General features: G+C 44.8%; 1 protein-coding gene across 1 annotated transcript in view; it reads left to right on the top strand.

Moving 5' to 3' along the window:
- Positions 1-2,640: 2,640 nt before the first annotated feature.
- LOC139764636 (5-phosphohydroxy-L-lysine phospho-lyase-like) overlaps positions 2,641-18,165 on the top strand; it is a 107,017-nt gene continuing 91,492 nt past the window's right edge. The window contains exon 1 of the transcript XR_011716432.1: positions 2,641-2,778. The gene's annotated coding sequence lies outside the window, so the exon portion shown is untranslated. The remainder of the gene's footprint in view (positions 2,779-18,165) is intronic.

Raw genomic sequence — 18,165 nt, 5'->3', positions numbered from 1 at the left:
TAGAACTGTTCATTAAGAACATATACTTTCTTTTTTTTTTTTTTCGTCGTCGCGTTTCGTTTCAGACGAGTCGAAACTGATTCGCCATCGAGACGGGGTAGTGTTCGTGGTGTCTTGCATGACGGATCTTGGCCCCATGTTGACACTTTAAGCCCCCTCCCCCTTCTCTCTCTCTCTCTCTCTCTCTCTCTCTCTCTCTCTCTCTCTCTCTCTCTCTCTCTCTCTCTCCCCCCACGTACTGTATATAGTGCCGTTGTTCCATTTCAACACCTTGCATAACTCGCTGATCCATTGAGTACACTGGCCGTGCCTTGTGCTGGGTTAAACCCCTTTATCTTTGGCTGACGATAAGAATGTCTCGCCGTGAAGTCCCGGTACATATTTACGGTCACAAACACACACACACACGCACACACACACACACACACACACACACACACACACACACACACACACACACACTCGCCGATCTCCATAGACCTTAACGCGGTGGTGGGGTCTGCGTGGAGCAGTGATGGCTTGAGCTATGGCAGCGGGGATTTTCCTTTCCCTGGTATGTAGGTTTAACCAAGCTGCAAAGGTCAAGCTTGAGCTAGCTCTCACACCGACACATGTGGTCAAGCTTGAGCTAGCTCTCACACCGACACATGTGGTCAAGCTTGAGCTAGCTCTCACACCGACACATGTGGTCAAGCTTGAGCTACCTCTCACACCGACACATGTGGTCAAGCTTGAGCTAGCTCTCACACCGACACATGTGGTCAAGCTTGAGCTACCTCTCACACCGACACATGTGGTCAAGCTTGAGCTACCTCTCACACCGACACATGTGGTCAAGCTTGAGCTACCTCTCACACCGACACATGTGGTCAAGCTTGAGCTAGCTCTCACACCGACACATGTGGTCAAGCTTGAGCTAGCTCTCACACCGACACATGTGGTCAAGCTTGAGCTACCTCTCACACCGACACATTTGGGCTATTTTCTCTCTCCTATACTTTTTCGTTCTTCCCTTCTTGGTCGCCTGTCAGAACTGGAATCGGTTGGTCATCCGTTTGAGTTAGAATGAGTTTGTAAGGTAGAATATTCTAAACTATAATTTTAGAGCGCTGAGTAGCCTTCGATGCTCCACTGTTTGGCTTATAAGCCTAGATTTTATAATCCATTCCAATCCCACATCGAGAGCGTAGCTGCTGTGATCGTCAACACTCCACCGTGGCAAGAACCTGCCCATCGAACTGCCTCCAGTAGATCCTGTATATCTAATCACTCAAGGGCTTGAGCCAGCCAGGTCTTCGTACGTGGCCTCACACACACACACACACAGTGCGTGGTTGAAGCCAGAGTTCTATGCTTCTCAGAAGCTACACGATAGATTTGCTACACGTTCCTGCAGTTCTGTGAGACAGCGTCAACGTCAGGGAATGCCTCCTCCCACATGATAGAGCACAGGTGCCTCGTAACTGATGTGTGTCCCCTCCTCGCTTATCCTTGTAGAACAGCCTTTGTCCAAGTGTTACTCAGATTGAATTCCACATCCAGTCCAGATGTCTTCTGGGCAGCACGATCACTATCGTGTTGCCCAGTTGCTTTCAGGAAGGTATGAAGTTATGATCAGATCCCTCCAGCATGAAGGTTACATCCTCACGTATCTCTTCGTTGGCCCAGATTAGATTTTTTTTTGGTTCTGCTGATCAAACTTCGGTCGTCGACAACAACAGCATATATCTAACAAGACTGTGTGTGTGTCTGTCTATCTGTCTGTCTGTCTGTCTCTTTGTCTGTGGTCTCTTGAAAACTCTATCTGTCTGAGATCTCTTGAAAACTCTATCTGTCTGTCTGTTTGTCTATGGTCTGTTGAAAACTCTATCTGTCTGTGGTCTCTTGAAAACTCTATCTGTCTGTATGTCTGTCTGAGGTCTCTTGAAAACTCTATCTGTCTGTCTGTTTGTCTATGGTCTGTTGAAAACTCTATCTGTCTGTATGTCTGTCTGAGGTCTCTTGAAAACTCTATCTGTCTGTCTGTTTGTCTATGGTCTCTTGAAGACTCTATCTGTCTGTCTGTGTGTCTGCGGTCCTTGAGAACGGTTCATCACAGTTGTCGCTGTGTTGTTCTCATCAGCTGGAGCGATAAGCGCTAGCATCATGCCAGCCGTTGTCTGTGGTGTTCGTCAGTCGCTCTTCATTAATAAGTTCTCTCCATGACATGGGGAACGTTCTGCCTCTCCCCGCCGTACGTTCGAGACGGGAACCAAGCACTGATTTAACAAAGCCAGATTTGCTGTCTTTCAGGTCCTCCAGGTCAGCATTAACATCACCACACGAAGGGCAGTCCTGTAGTCGTGGTTCACATATATAAGCGTTGTGAAGTCCAGTTTCTGGAGCTTCTGACGGAAGCTTTGTGGTGGATGGGTGGGTTTTTGGGTCGTTGTGTCTTGTCTCTCGAGTTCGATGGTGTACGATGGTGGTCGGGGGTGGAGTAGGGCGGGTCCTCGTTGTCACAGAGCGCACTGAGTACAGTGAGGAGATATCCTTCCTAATCTAATCATCCGCTTATCTCCCGAAGGACGTCATCATTACTTTTCGAGTGATGCCCAAGACACTGCAGCCACACGTGACTCCTCCAGCGGCGAACGTACGGTTTTCGTAGAATGCCGTTGGCGATCGTCCTCCCTGCCGCCCATTCCACGAACGTGCATCCATTCCGGTGGCGTGTTGTGCGCCAGCAGTGTGGACAGAGATTCACCAGAGTCGTCTCCTCATATCGTGGGGCTTGGTGTAAGGCTGAACCCAGACCAGGGTTCTCTGGCGTCAGTTTTCTTGCTCGCCCAGGCTGTGTAGATACCATCAGGCTGTGTAGATACCATCAGGCTGTGTAGATACCACCAGGCTGTGTAGATACCATCAGGCTGTGTAGATACCACCAGGCTGTGTAGATACCATCAGACTGTGTAGATACCACCAGGCTGTGTAGATACCACCAGGCTGTGTAGATACCATCAGGCTGTGTAGATACCACCAGGCTGTGTAGATACCACCAGGCTGTGTAGATACCACCAGGCTGTGTAGATACCATCAGGCTGTGTAGATACCACCAGGCTGTGTAGATACCACCAGGCTGTGTAGATACCATCAGGCTGTGTAGATACCACCAGGCTGTGTAGATACCACCAGGCTGTGTACATACACCCTCCTCAGCCAGTGCTGCAGATCCTGGTTTGCACACCGTCACTCGTCCGTCATTTTTTACCCTTCCTGGGTTCCTATAATACCCTGTCCACCTCCGGACATAACACTACCGAAGAGACGGAAGGTTTTTTTTTTTGTTTTTTTTTTTTGAGTTATCTCCGCAACATGATCATGGCTGATCCCATTCCCTCCCCCGGTGCAGCAAGCCTCACAAGTCAGTACGCAGCTGGAAAGGTGTATGTGTCGTCTCTTGCAATGGGCGAGTCTGGTGAAACCAGTTTTAAAGGATGCTTCATCTGACCCGATGGGTAAACTTCCAGTATCTGCCGTATTATCTCTCTCTCTCTCTCTCTCTCTCTCTCTCTCTCTCTCTCTCTCTCTCTCTCTCTCTCTCTCTCTCTCTCTCTCTCTCTCTCTCTCTCTCATCTCATCTCTCCAGGGTTATAGTAGGAACGTGCAAGGTTCCTCAGTCCCTGAGTGTTAAGGCAAGAGGGAACTGGACGATCGCTGTGACGATGTGGTTCTCCACACTAGTAGTCGCTCACGGAGTCGTCGCTGTCAGATGTCTTCGCCTGGCAGCTGCTGTACCCTCAGACGAATCATTAACAGCCATTTCCCCTAATTGTCCGCAGTAAGTCTGGCGACTCTGTATCTCCCGCTGCTACTGCACATTGATTTACAACCCCCCGACGAATTGTTCATTAAATCCCGGTCTATACCGTTCCTCAAGGCAGTCTCTCCCCGAAGCGACCGTCCGTAACTCCTCCGTACAGCCACAGTGATCAATAGATTGAACACAGTATATCTCAGACGATAGATAACTCCTCACCATCGAATGAGCATAACATTATAATGTACTTGGCAACCATCTATATGTATAGTTCTGTTAGATATTTTTTTAGGTTTACTCTTTTCTTGTAGGGGCGATGAGTTGATATATCCACATATTCCAAAGTCAATGCCAAACTTTCGATCCCGTTTTCATTTTCATCACAGACCATATTGTAAGTAGTTTGCCTACAAGAGATTCATTTTGGCCGCCATTTTAACGAAAGCCCGTGTGTACCCCTCGTTAGTTGGTTATCTGGACTTCAGGCCTATCAGCTGCCAAGGTCACTAAGGCCGAGTACGTCATTTTGGAACCGCCGGTTGAAAAGAAAACAAACTCCATCTACAGGATCATCATTCCAATACCATGAACTAATACGTATTAAGCTCACATAGGCTTGTAGTTTCTGTTTGGTCTCCACAAGAACTGATGGAAGTACATCACACCAAGGGAATCAGCAAGACTATGGGGCATACATTGTCTTAATTTGAAGAAATAATGGTTTTGTGAGAAGACTGAGTTGAAAACCGCTTCACTTGGCGTCTCGAACAACCAGTTTTCAACATGAGATTTGCGGCTTGAACGTCCCAAGTTTGAAATCTGAAAGGTATTGATTTGAGTCTTCATGATATTTAGAAACGATAAGAATGATGTGAATTGCGATATTTGAGAGAGAGAGAGAGAGAGAGAGAGAGAGAGAGAGAGAGAGAGAGAGAGAGAGAGAGAGAGAGAGAGAATTTTTCAAATAATTCTTGAATGAAAAAGCTAACATCGCGCCGAGATGCCAAGGAAATTCTTGAATTATTGTCAACCGTTCTAGTATTCAAGTCCTTACTTACTCTTGGGAAGGCGTGTAATATTCTTAGATATATATATTTTTTTTTAAGTATTTTCTACTAAAGCTAACTAGCTGTAGGGCAGAAACTTGCGCACGTTTTTCTCATAAACATTAAAAATTGTTTTCATGATTTCGATATTTTGTCGTCGCTCTGCAGAAACCTGCAGAATTCGAGAGTTTCCGTTATATTTAGAGACAGAAATGTGTCACATTTTCCAAAGTCATGATGAATTTGGTCCTTTTATCTCGTCAGATGTAGTCACGGGCACGAGTGGTTATCAATCAGGGAGGTAATCTCTGAGAGAGGCGAGTGGTGTGGTGTGGAATGTAATGAGTGATTAACTTTGCCCACACTTGTGAACTCGCTGGATATAACGGGTAACACGCAGCAATCTCTCTCTCTCTCTCTCTCTCTCTCTCTCTCTCTCTCTCTCTCTCTCTCTCTCTCTCTCTCTCTCTCTCTCTCTCTCTCTCTCCATTAAGGGTGTAGAAGTGCTCAGCCAGGAGATAAGAAGGTACCTCAGCAAAGAGGTAGATAAGATGATGACACCAAGACCTTGACGCAAACGATAATGTTTGACAGTACATCACCTGGTAATAAATAGCCTAACACAGACATGAATGTTTGATAGTACATCACTTGGTAATTAATAGCCTAACACAGACATGAATGTTTACAGTACATCACCTGGTAATAAATAGCCTAACACAGACATGAATGTTTGACAGTACATCACTTGGTAATTAATAGCCTAACACAGACATGAATGTTTGATAGTACATCACTTGGTAATAGATAGCCCAACACAGACATGAATGTTTACAGTACATCACCTGGAAATAAATAGCCTAACACAGACATGAATAGTACATCACTTGGTAATAGATAGCCCAACACAGACATGAATGTTTACAGTACATCACCTGGTAATAGATAGCCCAACACAGACATGAATGTTTACAGTACATCACCTGGTAATAAATAGCCTAACACAGACATGAATGTTTACATCACCTGGTAATAAATAGCCCAACACAGACATGAATGTTTACAGTACATCACTTGGTAGTAGATAGCCCAACACAGACATGAATGTTTACAGTACATCACCTGGTAATAAATAGCCTAACACAGACATGAATGTTTACAGTACATCACCTGGTAATAAATAGCCCAACACAGACATGAATGTTTGATAGTACATCATTTGGTAATTAATAGCCCAACACAGACATGAATGTTTGATAGTACATCATTTGGTAATTAATAGCCCAACACAGACATGAATGTTTACAGTACATCACTTGGTAATTAATAGCCTAACACAGACATGAATGTTTACAGTACATCACTTGGTAATAAATAGCCTAACACAGACATGAATGTTTACAGTACATCACTTGGTAATTAATAGCCTAACACAGACATGAATGTTTACAGTACATCACTTGGTAATAAATAACCTAACACAGACATGAATGTTTGATAGTACATCATTTGGTAATTAATAGCCCAACACAGACATGAATGTTTACAGTACATCACTTGGTAATTAATAGCCTAATACAGACATGAATGTTTACAGTACATCACTTGGTAGTTAATAGCCTAATACAGACACGGATGTTTACAGTACATCATTTGGTAATTAATAGCCTAACACAGACATGAATGTTCACAGTACATCACTTGGTAATTAATAGCCTAACACAGACATGAATGTTTGACAGTACATCATTTGGTAATTAATGGCCTAACACAGGCATGAATGTTTGACCGCACATCACTTGGTAATTAATAGCGTAACATATGCATGAATGTTTGACGGTACATCACTTGGTCATAAATAGCCTATCGAACATTACTGGGGGTGGCCTATTTTGCATTATTACATTTTCAGTTTGCAACATATTAAGGAAGAGCAGGGTTAAGTGTAGTCAGTTTATTTTTATATTTCTTAGGGGAAGGAGGAAGGGGGGGGGGGGTGTAAGAAAATAGATGATGAAGAGTAAATGGCCCGGGTTCGAATCCCGGGGGCGTAAAGGTGATTTTTGTTTTACATATTTGTTTATAAATACCGCAGGATCAAGATCCCCGAAAGATTCCTGGTGTTAACCAGGTCCTGATGCTTAAGGCTGCGCTACCTCCAGTAGCAGGAAAATTTAGACTCCTTTGGAATGAGAGACGTTTAACGATATATATATATATATATATATATATATATATATATATATATATATATATATATATATATATATATATATCTTTCTTTCACACTATTCGCCATTTCCCGCATTAGCGAGGTAGCGTTGAGAACAGAGGACTGGGCCTTTGAGGGAATATCCTCACCTGGCCCCCTTCTCTGTTCCGTCTTTTGGAAAAAAAAAAAAAAAAAAAGCGAGAGGGGAGGATTTCCAGCCACCAGCTCCCTCCCCTTTTAGTCGCCTTCTACGACACGCAGGGAATACGTGGGAAGTATTCTTTCTCCCCTATCCCCAGGGATGATATGTATGTGTGTATATATATATATATATATATATATATATATATATATATATATATATATATATATATATATATATATATTTATTTATTTATTTATTCATTTACTATCATACTTTGTTGCTGTCTCCCGCGTAAGCGAGGTAGCGCAAGGAAACAGACGAAAGAAGTGTTTTAGATTCATCCAGTCGCTGGTCATAACTAATTATGTGAACGACCTTAATTACCCTTTGAAAGTCTATAAGCCTAAAGCCAGATAACCACCCAACACTAAAATTAAATCGGCGTCCTTTAAGAAGTTAAACTTTCATTCATAATCACACTGTCTTTTAAAAAGAAAAAAAAATTATATACTGTATGCATCTTGCTCATGCGTACACACAACATTTAGTTACAGAAACCCAGTTTCTTTCCCTGCTTTTGTAAAGTCTCTCGCTGTGGCGTTCGTTATTGGAAAGAACTTCGAAATATATATATGTAAAGTCCTCTCAGAAATTTAAGGGGATAATTATTACCGTGTTGGCCATCCAACCCTGGTTAGGTTAGGTTAGGTTAGGTTAGGTTAGGTTAAAGTTGTTCTTGCGATATATGTGTGTAGGGGAAGGATATCTTAAAATGTGATCTTCTGTAAAAATGAAGGTCAGAATCGTGCAAAATACATCAAAAAACCATCGGAAAAGCTTAATTACAACTACCATACAGGTAGAGGTCCGAAACTGTGAATTTACCGAAGAAGAGATTGTCTTTGTGTGTGTGTGTGTGTGTGTGTTGGAACCACGTGCGTAGTGGTGAGTGTGATCGACTGCTTGTATGCCTTGTGGTAGGGTGACCACTTGAGGTGGGACCGGATGGATGATGCTCCCCCTGCTGCCAATAGCCTATCTCGGCTTCCAATGGCAACCTCACAGGGAGGAGGTGAAGGCTGGTGAAGTTCCTTAACTCGTGTACCGACGCTGCCGTCTCTTACCTCCGGGATAATGACAAACAAATGATAAGATAAAAAGGCCTTATCATCTGAAAGTACAACCGCCAAAGATTTTTACAACAGTTATGTTCCTACTAACATAATAAAACAAAGCTGTAACAGAAGTGAAGGGATGTGTGGGGCGTTTATTATGTGGGATTTTTAATCTTGAAAAGGCTTGTGATATTAGAAAAGGGGGAACCACAACATGGATTAGATAAACAAGATGTTTTGAACATGGGTGAAGTGGTAATCAAGAAAAAGCACTTCAAATGGCGGTAGATTCCAGTATATATATATATATATATATATATATATATATATATATATATATATATATATGTTTTTTTTTCTTTACCATTTTACAATGCGCTACTCGAGTGATTACGGGAAAAGCCCGTTCTATCATGTAGTTGACAGGAGTGAGGAAAATTTAGCAGAAATATAGCATGTATTTACAGCTTTCACAGTTCCTGTTGCCAAGGCATTTCTAACTGTTAATAACCCCCTTGAGTGCGGAGGGTACGATCCTTGAATATGGTGGCTTACAGGCCTTTAAACCTTACCCTAAAGTCGTGGTCAAGGGTCGTAACTGTTGCGCTCCCAGGGGCGGATGCTGCCCCTATTGTCTGCACAGTTTTCATACCGCATCACCTGCAGATTTAATTAGAGTCTAGCAGTGTCAGCTGTGTACCTGTTACGATTTTCTTTTATTTCATTTTTGCAGCACAACCTGGTTGTTTATTATTTGTTAAAGACTTTATTCTTTTAGGTAAAACACGCTACTGTCAGGTTGTGAATGCAGACTTACAACCTCGTTGATAAACGAGGCTAAGAAAGTACCTTTTTTGTTGTTGTAAATGTTCTTTAAAGGCCTTGCAACAGTGATAGCAAGGCCAGGAGCCTTTTTAACGTTAGGGGCCTTACCACACTGGTAATTGAAGACATTCAATTAAATTGATTGACATTTCACGACAATCGTCTGAGACACATTCGTTCCTTAATTGTGAATATTGAGATGAAGTTCTTGAAAAGGTGCGTTCCACTTGCTTCGACTACTCACTAATGCCCTAAATAAACACACCACAGAGGCCTGGCCGTGATGTAGCCTTCCTTTGCCCCTGCTCGTCAAAGTATTTAGATAATCCATCAGTATCCTTGACGTCACATCAGTACTAACTATTTGAAAACGTAATATCGTGGACGAATCTTTTGTACGATGTTAATGTTCTCGCGCTTGACAGACCTGGCTAATCTTACCTCAAACTAGCTGTATGATTTTAAAGTTTACTCAAAAACGAATTATCGTCCCAGCTGAGGTGTGTAAGCATCTGAAGATTATATAAAACGAATTTTGGTCCCCCAACGAAGTTTATGGGTCGTGTAAAACGAATTATGGGCTTTGCTGAATCCAAAGTTAAATTAGGATTTTAAGGATTATTTAAAGCGAGATACGGATTTATGTGAAGCCCTATATGATGATTGTAAAGATTCGGAAATTTACCACGATGAATCATGGCTCAGCTGAAGCCAAGATGAATTTATGGCTCAGCTGAAGCCTAGCTACGTGCGTGTTGAGTTCGACGAAACTAAATCCAGGGTTTGCAATTAATGTTCAAAACAAAAGTAACAGCTTCAGTTGGAGTCTAACTTATATCAAATTCAAAGAAGCAAACTCCAGGGATTGGCGTATGATCTAAAACGAATTAGGTGGCTTGGGAAGCGGTGGTTGGTGATGAGTCAGTCTTCAGCTGAGTCGGTGTTGCTTGGGTGTAAACCTTCCTGGCTGACTGCGCAGGATGTCCTTGCTGATAATAATAACAATGGTGGTTGTGTTTAGTGTACCCTGTTGAAATGTAACATTGAAACCCCGTGGTTATCCTACTGTCAGTAAGCTTTAGAATTCTAACAGCCTCAAATAATAGAGTGGGAACTTCTCATTCCCGGGTTATAGGCCGTCAACGTAAGCAACATCCACCAACCGAAAAATCTTTTTCATGCGTTAAAGATAATTCTATGACCACATACACTCTCTATTCATGTGGCTCATGTCCTTACTAAGAGTGCTGCTCTGTATGGTTCACTTATATCTCCCGAACTTAGTGTAAACCCAAGAAGTTTAAGTAGAACCTAGCAAGGCTGTGTGGAAAGCCATTGGTCACTTTACAAGAGACAGAATTAACTGACAGTCCTCCAGTAACTGACCCACTTGTTAAGATTCACTCCAAATTGGTCCGGCATATTTTCAGAAGAGTTTAGATTGTGCAAAACAAAAAGGGTAACATTGATGGTTGATCATATAGTCGCTACCAAGCACACGAAACGGACTTTAGAATTACTAACAAAAGTAACTTAAGATACAGTAGCGAGAAGAAAAATGATCGGTTCCAACTGATTATAAATAAGTCAGATTCCTGACCGCAATTTATGATGAAAATATTAGTTTATTATTATACTTTGGGGGATGAGAAAACAGCATCTAATCTTATATTGATATATTTTGTCTATATCTGTTTATTGACATAAAATCAAAGTTTCATCCACATCTTTGGATATTTGATATTCAATTATTCGACTTTCTTCATGTCAAACCACATTGGTTTAAAAAGTTAAGCAGCACAATCAATGTATAATACGAGTTGTTATATCTTATAAAGTTTGAATAGAAGTATGATTTTTACAGTAAGAAAATAGAATCTTTTGTATAAAAAAACTCGTTTCATAACTTGACCATATATATATATATATATATATATATATATATATATATATATATATATATATATACCCTGTGTAAGTAATCGTTAAAAATTTAGTGTTAGGGAAATCTAACAAAAGTTGGAGCACTTTTTTCTATAAGCTTTAGTCCTGAACAAAGATCCACATCAAAGGTAGGCCTTAATTGAAATATAGAGGTTAATGTAAGGGATAAAGAGACAAGGGAAAGTATTAACTAATTCTGGAGGAAATGCAAAACCTTTTAATATGTGCATACCAATAGTTATTAGAAAGACATGAGAAGTTGAAAGTTTCAAAGCTTTGAGGTGTAGGGGGAAAAAAAAAAGACGTCATAACGGCCTTCCCTAGAGTTGCCAACGGCCATACAATAATCAAGTGAGACAGCAGCTCGTCCAGTATTGCGTGGCCTAGCTAGTGTAGTGGGGGCACACAAACAGCCAGCTCTCGGGAACAAAAACTGGGATAATACCTATATAAAAGGAAAAGTGAACCAAGTTTGCGACGTAGGGCTAGCGGGTCAAGTTTTGAAGTGAGCGTGGGAGGGTTTAAAAGCTGGGGAAGAGACTGACTGATCCATCCACCACGGACATAGATTGGACTTAGAGGAAACGGGATATGAAGGGGGGACAAGTGAGGGAGGGAAGCCAAAAGAGGGGAGCTTAGCGATGAGACACCGATGCCACATCCTATTAAAAGCTTTGTATATATAAATGGCAATTACACAGGATTCCCTAGAATCTCTCAGGGAAGATAATCAGGCATTAGTAAGACAGGGAAGAATATCACGTAAGTCATACGGGTGATCAGAGAGAAGACTATGAGATTCAAGGTGTCTTAGGATCTGGGAGCTGAAGAAGGATTCATCAAAGACTTTGGAAATGGTAAATGTCAAAGCCACAGAACGTTATTTAAAGGGGTTAGAACGGTCACCCTTTTGGGGGATAGGATGTACCAACGCATGCTTCCAAGAAGAAGGAAAAGTTTTGCTTTATAAAGGAACGCAACAGACGAGGAGGCACAGGTACATGTAGAGAAGCACACTTTTTTGGTACACGGGGATAGATGCCATCAGGACTATAATTGTCTTTGCTTGTATCTAGAGAAAGAAGCGAGCTTCGGACATTTCGGAAAGAGGTTATGGGACGGGGCTTAAGATTGGTAAAAGGAACATCAGGGAGTGAAGGAATGTTGGAGTCATCTAAGATGGAGTTAGAAGAGAGATGGGAACCCCCCAAAAAAAGTTGTTTAACTACTTACAACTCTTCTCCATTTCCTTTCTGTTCCCGAGCTTTCTCTTTCTCATCGGCCACCGCACTCCCAAAAGCAACATCAACCCCCCTCCCCCCAAAAGAAAATAAATAAATAGATAAAATAATAATAATAATGAAATGAAGAAATAGAATAAAATAAAGATTAGATAAAATAAGATAAATAGAAAATGAAGATTGATTATAAATAGATAAACAATAAAAAAAGATACAAAAGAAAATAGGTAAACAAAATGTTCAGCTCCCTAAAACCTGACAGTCCAATCAAGAAATGATATATGTTCATTTGACTCATTCTGGGATGACGTCGTCTGTACCAGGCGGATAGCCAGTCCACCTGTACATTATTTCCAGGGACAACTGTTCTTAACTCTGACTAACAACAAGAGTCTGCTGCATTGCCATATATTACAGTGAGAGTGAATGTGATGTTAGAATTATCAACACTTGATGAAGGTGTTGCACGTTTGTGATTTGGTGAACTCGGCTTGAGGTTGACGGCCCACAATAATAACCCAGCCAACTGATAAACCCTAAACTAACCGACCCTGCGTCTGCATGCGGCCAAAAATGAAGCAAGAACGTGCATGGACTTAACGTTACGTTGAACGCGTGGAGATGTTTTATCTCGATTTGGTTGTGAATAGGCGATGTCGGCCTTGACCCTGACAGTCGATGGGCCTAAAGCCGAAAGAACCAGGTAACCAGCTTCAGTCGGTTTGAAAAGTCTCCCCGTCCTGTGACTTTTTTACTTGTTTTACTGACATTACTACTGTTACAACAACAACAACAACAACAACAACAACTACTACTACTACGTGTTTGTATATTTATACACATGAAATTTTATTCCAATGAAGAATGGGCAGGTTGTCGGGAAATAACCAACATTCATCGGGACTAGCCTCGAGATGCTGCAATCATAGTGCCTGTTGCGCTGGTGCGTGTGCTGGAGGTAAGACAGGTGTTCCGACCTGTTGGCGCCTGAGAAACGATTGCGAGTCGCTGCCTGCTGGCGTTGATGTGGGCGATGTAATGTGTGGTGAGACGGGTGTTCCGTGAGGGTTGCGCAAAGACGCTGGGTCTCGTGGAGCTTCTGCAGGAGGGAGGAGGCATTGTCGAGGTTGGCGATATTTTTGCGCATATTGACTGGTAGACTGAGAGACTAATTACCGAGCACAAGTGGTTGGCGCACGGCAGTGTACCTGCCAGTTACGTGACCCAGACCGTTGGGCGCTAACGCTGTGGGGCGCGACAGGCGAAGTCATTACAATGGGTCTCTGGAAAATATGCAGAGAGCCGTTGCTTGAGTGGAAGTCTCTAGATGCGGTTGAACCTCCCGTTGTGAAGGTAAGGTCATCTACCTGCTCGGGGTCTGTGGACAGTGACCTGAGAGACTTAGGGGGGGAAAACAAGGTCACACTTCAGTCCCCCAACAGTTACCTGCTCACCTGCCTAGGTCAGTTTGGGTCATGGGTCAGGTCGCCGTCAGATATATATGTGATGCAAGATAAGTGTTGTATCCTTGGGTAGTGAGGCTACGAGGAGATTCATAAAGTTGATGTCACGGGAAACATTATCTCCCGTTATCTTAAGATGTCCTTTACCCACTACCATGCTCCTCCACTCACTACAGTGCTCTTCCACTCACTACCATGCTCCTCCACTCACTACAGTGCTCACCCACTCACTGCCATGCTCCCTCACCCACTACCACTCTCCACTACCCACTACCAGGCTCATGAATCCACTAATACAACCCACTGCCATGCTCCTCCACCCACTACTATTCTCCACATCCAAGTGCTGTGATCCTCTATCCACCGCTGCTCTCCATTATCTACTGCCATGACCCTCCACCCAGAACCATTTTTCCACTACCCACTGCCTTGATCATCCACCCACTACCATTCTCCACTACCACCACTATCCAGTGCTATGATCCTGCATCCACTACCACACTCCACTACCTATTGCTGTGATCCATCCACTGCCGCTAACCACTGCCATGATCCTCCACCCACTACCACTATCCACTACCCACTGGCATGATCCTCCACCCACTACCATTCTCCACTCCCCACTGCCGTAATCCTCCCCCACTACCACTCCACTACCCACTGCCATGCTCTTCCACCCATTACCATTCTATGATCCTTCACCAACTACCACTCTCCACTACCCACAACCGTGATCCTCCACCCCTACCACTCTTCATTACCCACTGCCATGATCCTCCACCCATTACAATTCTATGATCCTTTACCCAGTATCACTCCACCACCCACTGCTATGCTCCTCCACCCACTTCCACTCTCCACAACCCACTGCCTTGATCCTCAACCACTACCACTCTCCACTACCCACTGACATGATCCTCCACCCACTACCACTCTCCACTACCCACTGCTATGATCCTCCACCCACTACCATTCTCCACTACCCACTGCCATGATCCTCCACTCACTACCATTCTCCACTACCCACTGCCATGATCCTCCATCCATTACCACTGTCCACTACCCACTGCCATACCCCACCCTTACCAATCTCCACTACCCACTGCCATAATCTTCCACCCATTGCCATTCTCCACTACCCACTACACCCTCAAGTACCAACTGCAGTGTTCTCCACCCATTACCATTGTCCATCACCCACTTCCATATTCCTTCACCCAATACCATTCTCCACTACCCATTGCCATGATCCTCCACCTACCACCACTTTCCACTACCCATTGTCATGATCCTCCACCTACCACTATTCTCCACTACTCACTACCACTTCTCACCCACTGCCATATTTCACCCACTACCAGTCTCCACTTCCACTGCCATGATCCTCTACCCACTACCATTTTCCACTACCCACTGCCATGCTACTCCACTCACAACAATCAAAACTTCCTACTGCCGTATTTTTCCACCCACTACCATTCTCCAATGCCCACTGCCATGACCCTCCACCCACTACTACTCTGTTACCCTCTACTATGATCCTTCACCCACTACCACCTCCTTGCTCACCATTCTCCACTACCCACTTCCATGCTTCTCCACCCAAACACTCTCCACTACCCGCTGCCATGATCCTTTACTACCACTACCTCAATCATCCTCCACTACCACTTTCCACTGCCCACTGCCATAAATCCTCCACCCACCACCAATCTCCACTGCCTACTGCTGTGATCCTCCACCTACCACCATTCTCCACTACCCACTTCCATGCTCCTTCACCCACTGCCATGATGTTTCACCCACTACCACTCTCCACTACCCACTGCCATGATCCTCCACCCACTACCACTCTCCACTCCTCGCGGCCGTAATCCCCCACTACCATTCTCTACTGTTCACTGCCATGTTCCTCCACCCAGTAACACTACCCACTGCCAGAATCCTCAATCCATTACCACTCCACTACTCTACCATGATCCTCCACTCTACCACTCCCCACTACCCACTGCCATGATCCTCCACCCACTGCTATTCCCCACTAGCCATTGCCTTTATCCTTCACCCACTACCGTTCTCCACTACCCACTGCCATGATCCTCCACCCATTACCATCTATGATCCACCCACCACCACTCTCCACAACCCACTGCCGTGATCCTCCACGTATTACCACTCCACTACCCATTGCTATGATTCTCCACCCACAAACACTCTACTACCCACTGCTATGATCCTCCACCCGCTACCATTCTCCTCTATCCACTGCCGTGATCCTCCACCCACTGCCACTCTCCACCTCCCACGGCCATGATCATCCCCCACTTCCAGTCTTCAGTACCTTTTGCCATGATCCTCCACCCATTGCCATTCTATGATCCTCCACCCACTGCCAATCTCCACTACCCACTCCCATTATCCTCCACCCACCACCACTCTCCACTACCCAATGTCATGTTCCTCCACCCATACCTCTCTCCACTACTCACTGTCATATTCCTCCACCCTTTACCACTCTCCACTACCCACTGCCATGATCCTCCACTCACTACCACTCTCCACTTCCCTCTGTCATGATCCACCACTCTCCACTACCCACTGCCATGATCCTCTACCCACTACTACTCTCCACTACCCACTGCCATGATCCTCCACCCACTACTACTCACCACTAACCATTGCCATTATCCCTCACCCACTACCGTTCTCCACTACCCACTGCTATAATCCTCCACCCATTACCATTCTGTGATCCTCCTTCCAACACCTCTCTCCACAACCCACTGCCGTGATCCACCACGCACTACCACTCCCCACTACCCACTGCCATGATCCTGCACCCATTACCATTTTATGATCCTCCACCCACTAGCACCACTACCCACTGCTATGATCCTCCACCCACTACCACTTTCCTCTATCCACTGCCGTGACCCTCCACCCACTAACACTCCACTACCCACTGCTGTGATCCACCATCCACTACCACTCTCCTCTATCCACTACCGTGATCCTCCACCCACTAACACTCTCCACTACCCACTGCTCTAATCCTCCACCCGCTACCACTCTCCTCTGTCCACTGCCGTGATCCTCCACCCACAACCACTCTCCTCTATCCACTGCCGTGATCCTCCACCCACTAACACTCTCCACTACCCACTGCTATGATCCTCCACCCGCTACCACTCTCTATCCACTGCCATGATCCTCCACCCATTGCCAATTTCCACTACCCACTCCCGTGATCCTCCTCCCATCACCACTCTCCATTACCCAATGCCATGCTCCTCCACCCATACCTCTCCACTACCCACTGCCATATTCCTCCACCCATTACCACTCTCCAGTACCCTCTGCCATGATCCTCCACCAACTCCCACTCTCCACTACCCTCTTTCATGATCCACCACCCACCACCACACTCCACTACCCTCTTTCATGATCTACAACCCACCACTAATCTCCACTACCCACTGCCATGCTCCCTCACCCACTACCACTCTCCACTACCCACTGCCATGATCCTCCACTCACTGCTTCTCATCACTACCCATTGCCATGATCCTCCACCCATACCACTCCACCTCACATGGCCATGATCATCCCCCACTACTAATTTACAGTACCCACTGCCATGATCCTCCACCCACTAACATTCTCCACTACCCACTGCCATGATCCTCCACCCACTACCACTCCACTACCCACTGCCATGCTCCCCCACCCATTACCATTCTATGATCCTCCACCCACTTCCGCTCTCCACTACCCACTGTCATGATCCTCCACCCACCACTACCACTCTCCACTACCCACTCTCATGGTCCTCCACCCACCACCACCACTCTCCACTGCCCGCTGCCATGATCCTCCACCCACATCTGCACAACCCACTCTCCACTACCCGCTGCCATGATCCTCCACCCACATCTGCACAACCCACTCTCCACTGCCCGCTGCCATGATCCTCCACCCACATCTGCACAACCCACTCTCCACTGCCCGCTGCCATGATCCTCCACCCACATCTGCACAACCCACTCTCCAGTTACCAGACCTAATTCCCAGCAGTCCTCACCCCTTCTCCTCCTCCCGGATGTTTCCCGTCGACTTCAAAGAAAGAAAAAAAAAAAAGCATTTGTACTCTCCGGTCATCGAACTCACTCCCTCACCTCCGCCACCATGGGTTCCTCCCGTCAGCAACTGTGGCACGATTCGTCTCGAACCATCTTACTTACCTTACGCCTCGGTGGACGGCATCCTTGGCCGATTCCTTGTTCTGGCCAATTATTTCGGCCATTTTTTTTTTCTTTAATGGCCACAGTCTGGCTCTGTGGTGAAGGCAGAGAAGCTAGATATAAGAAGGGTCACT

This window comes from Panulirus ornatus, chromosome 50 (genome assembly GCF_036320965.1).
Source record: "Panulirus ornatus isolate Po-2019 chromosome 50, ASM3632096v1, whole genome shotgun sequence".
Taxonomy (NCBI): domain Eukaryota; kingdom Metazoa; phylum Arthropoda; class Malacostraca; order Decapoda; family Palinuridae; genus Panulirus; species Panulirus ornatus.
The sequence above is the reverse complement of the archived record's forward strand: the minus strand, read 5'-3'. Positions and strand labels throughout refer to the sequence as shown.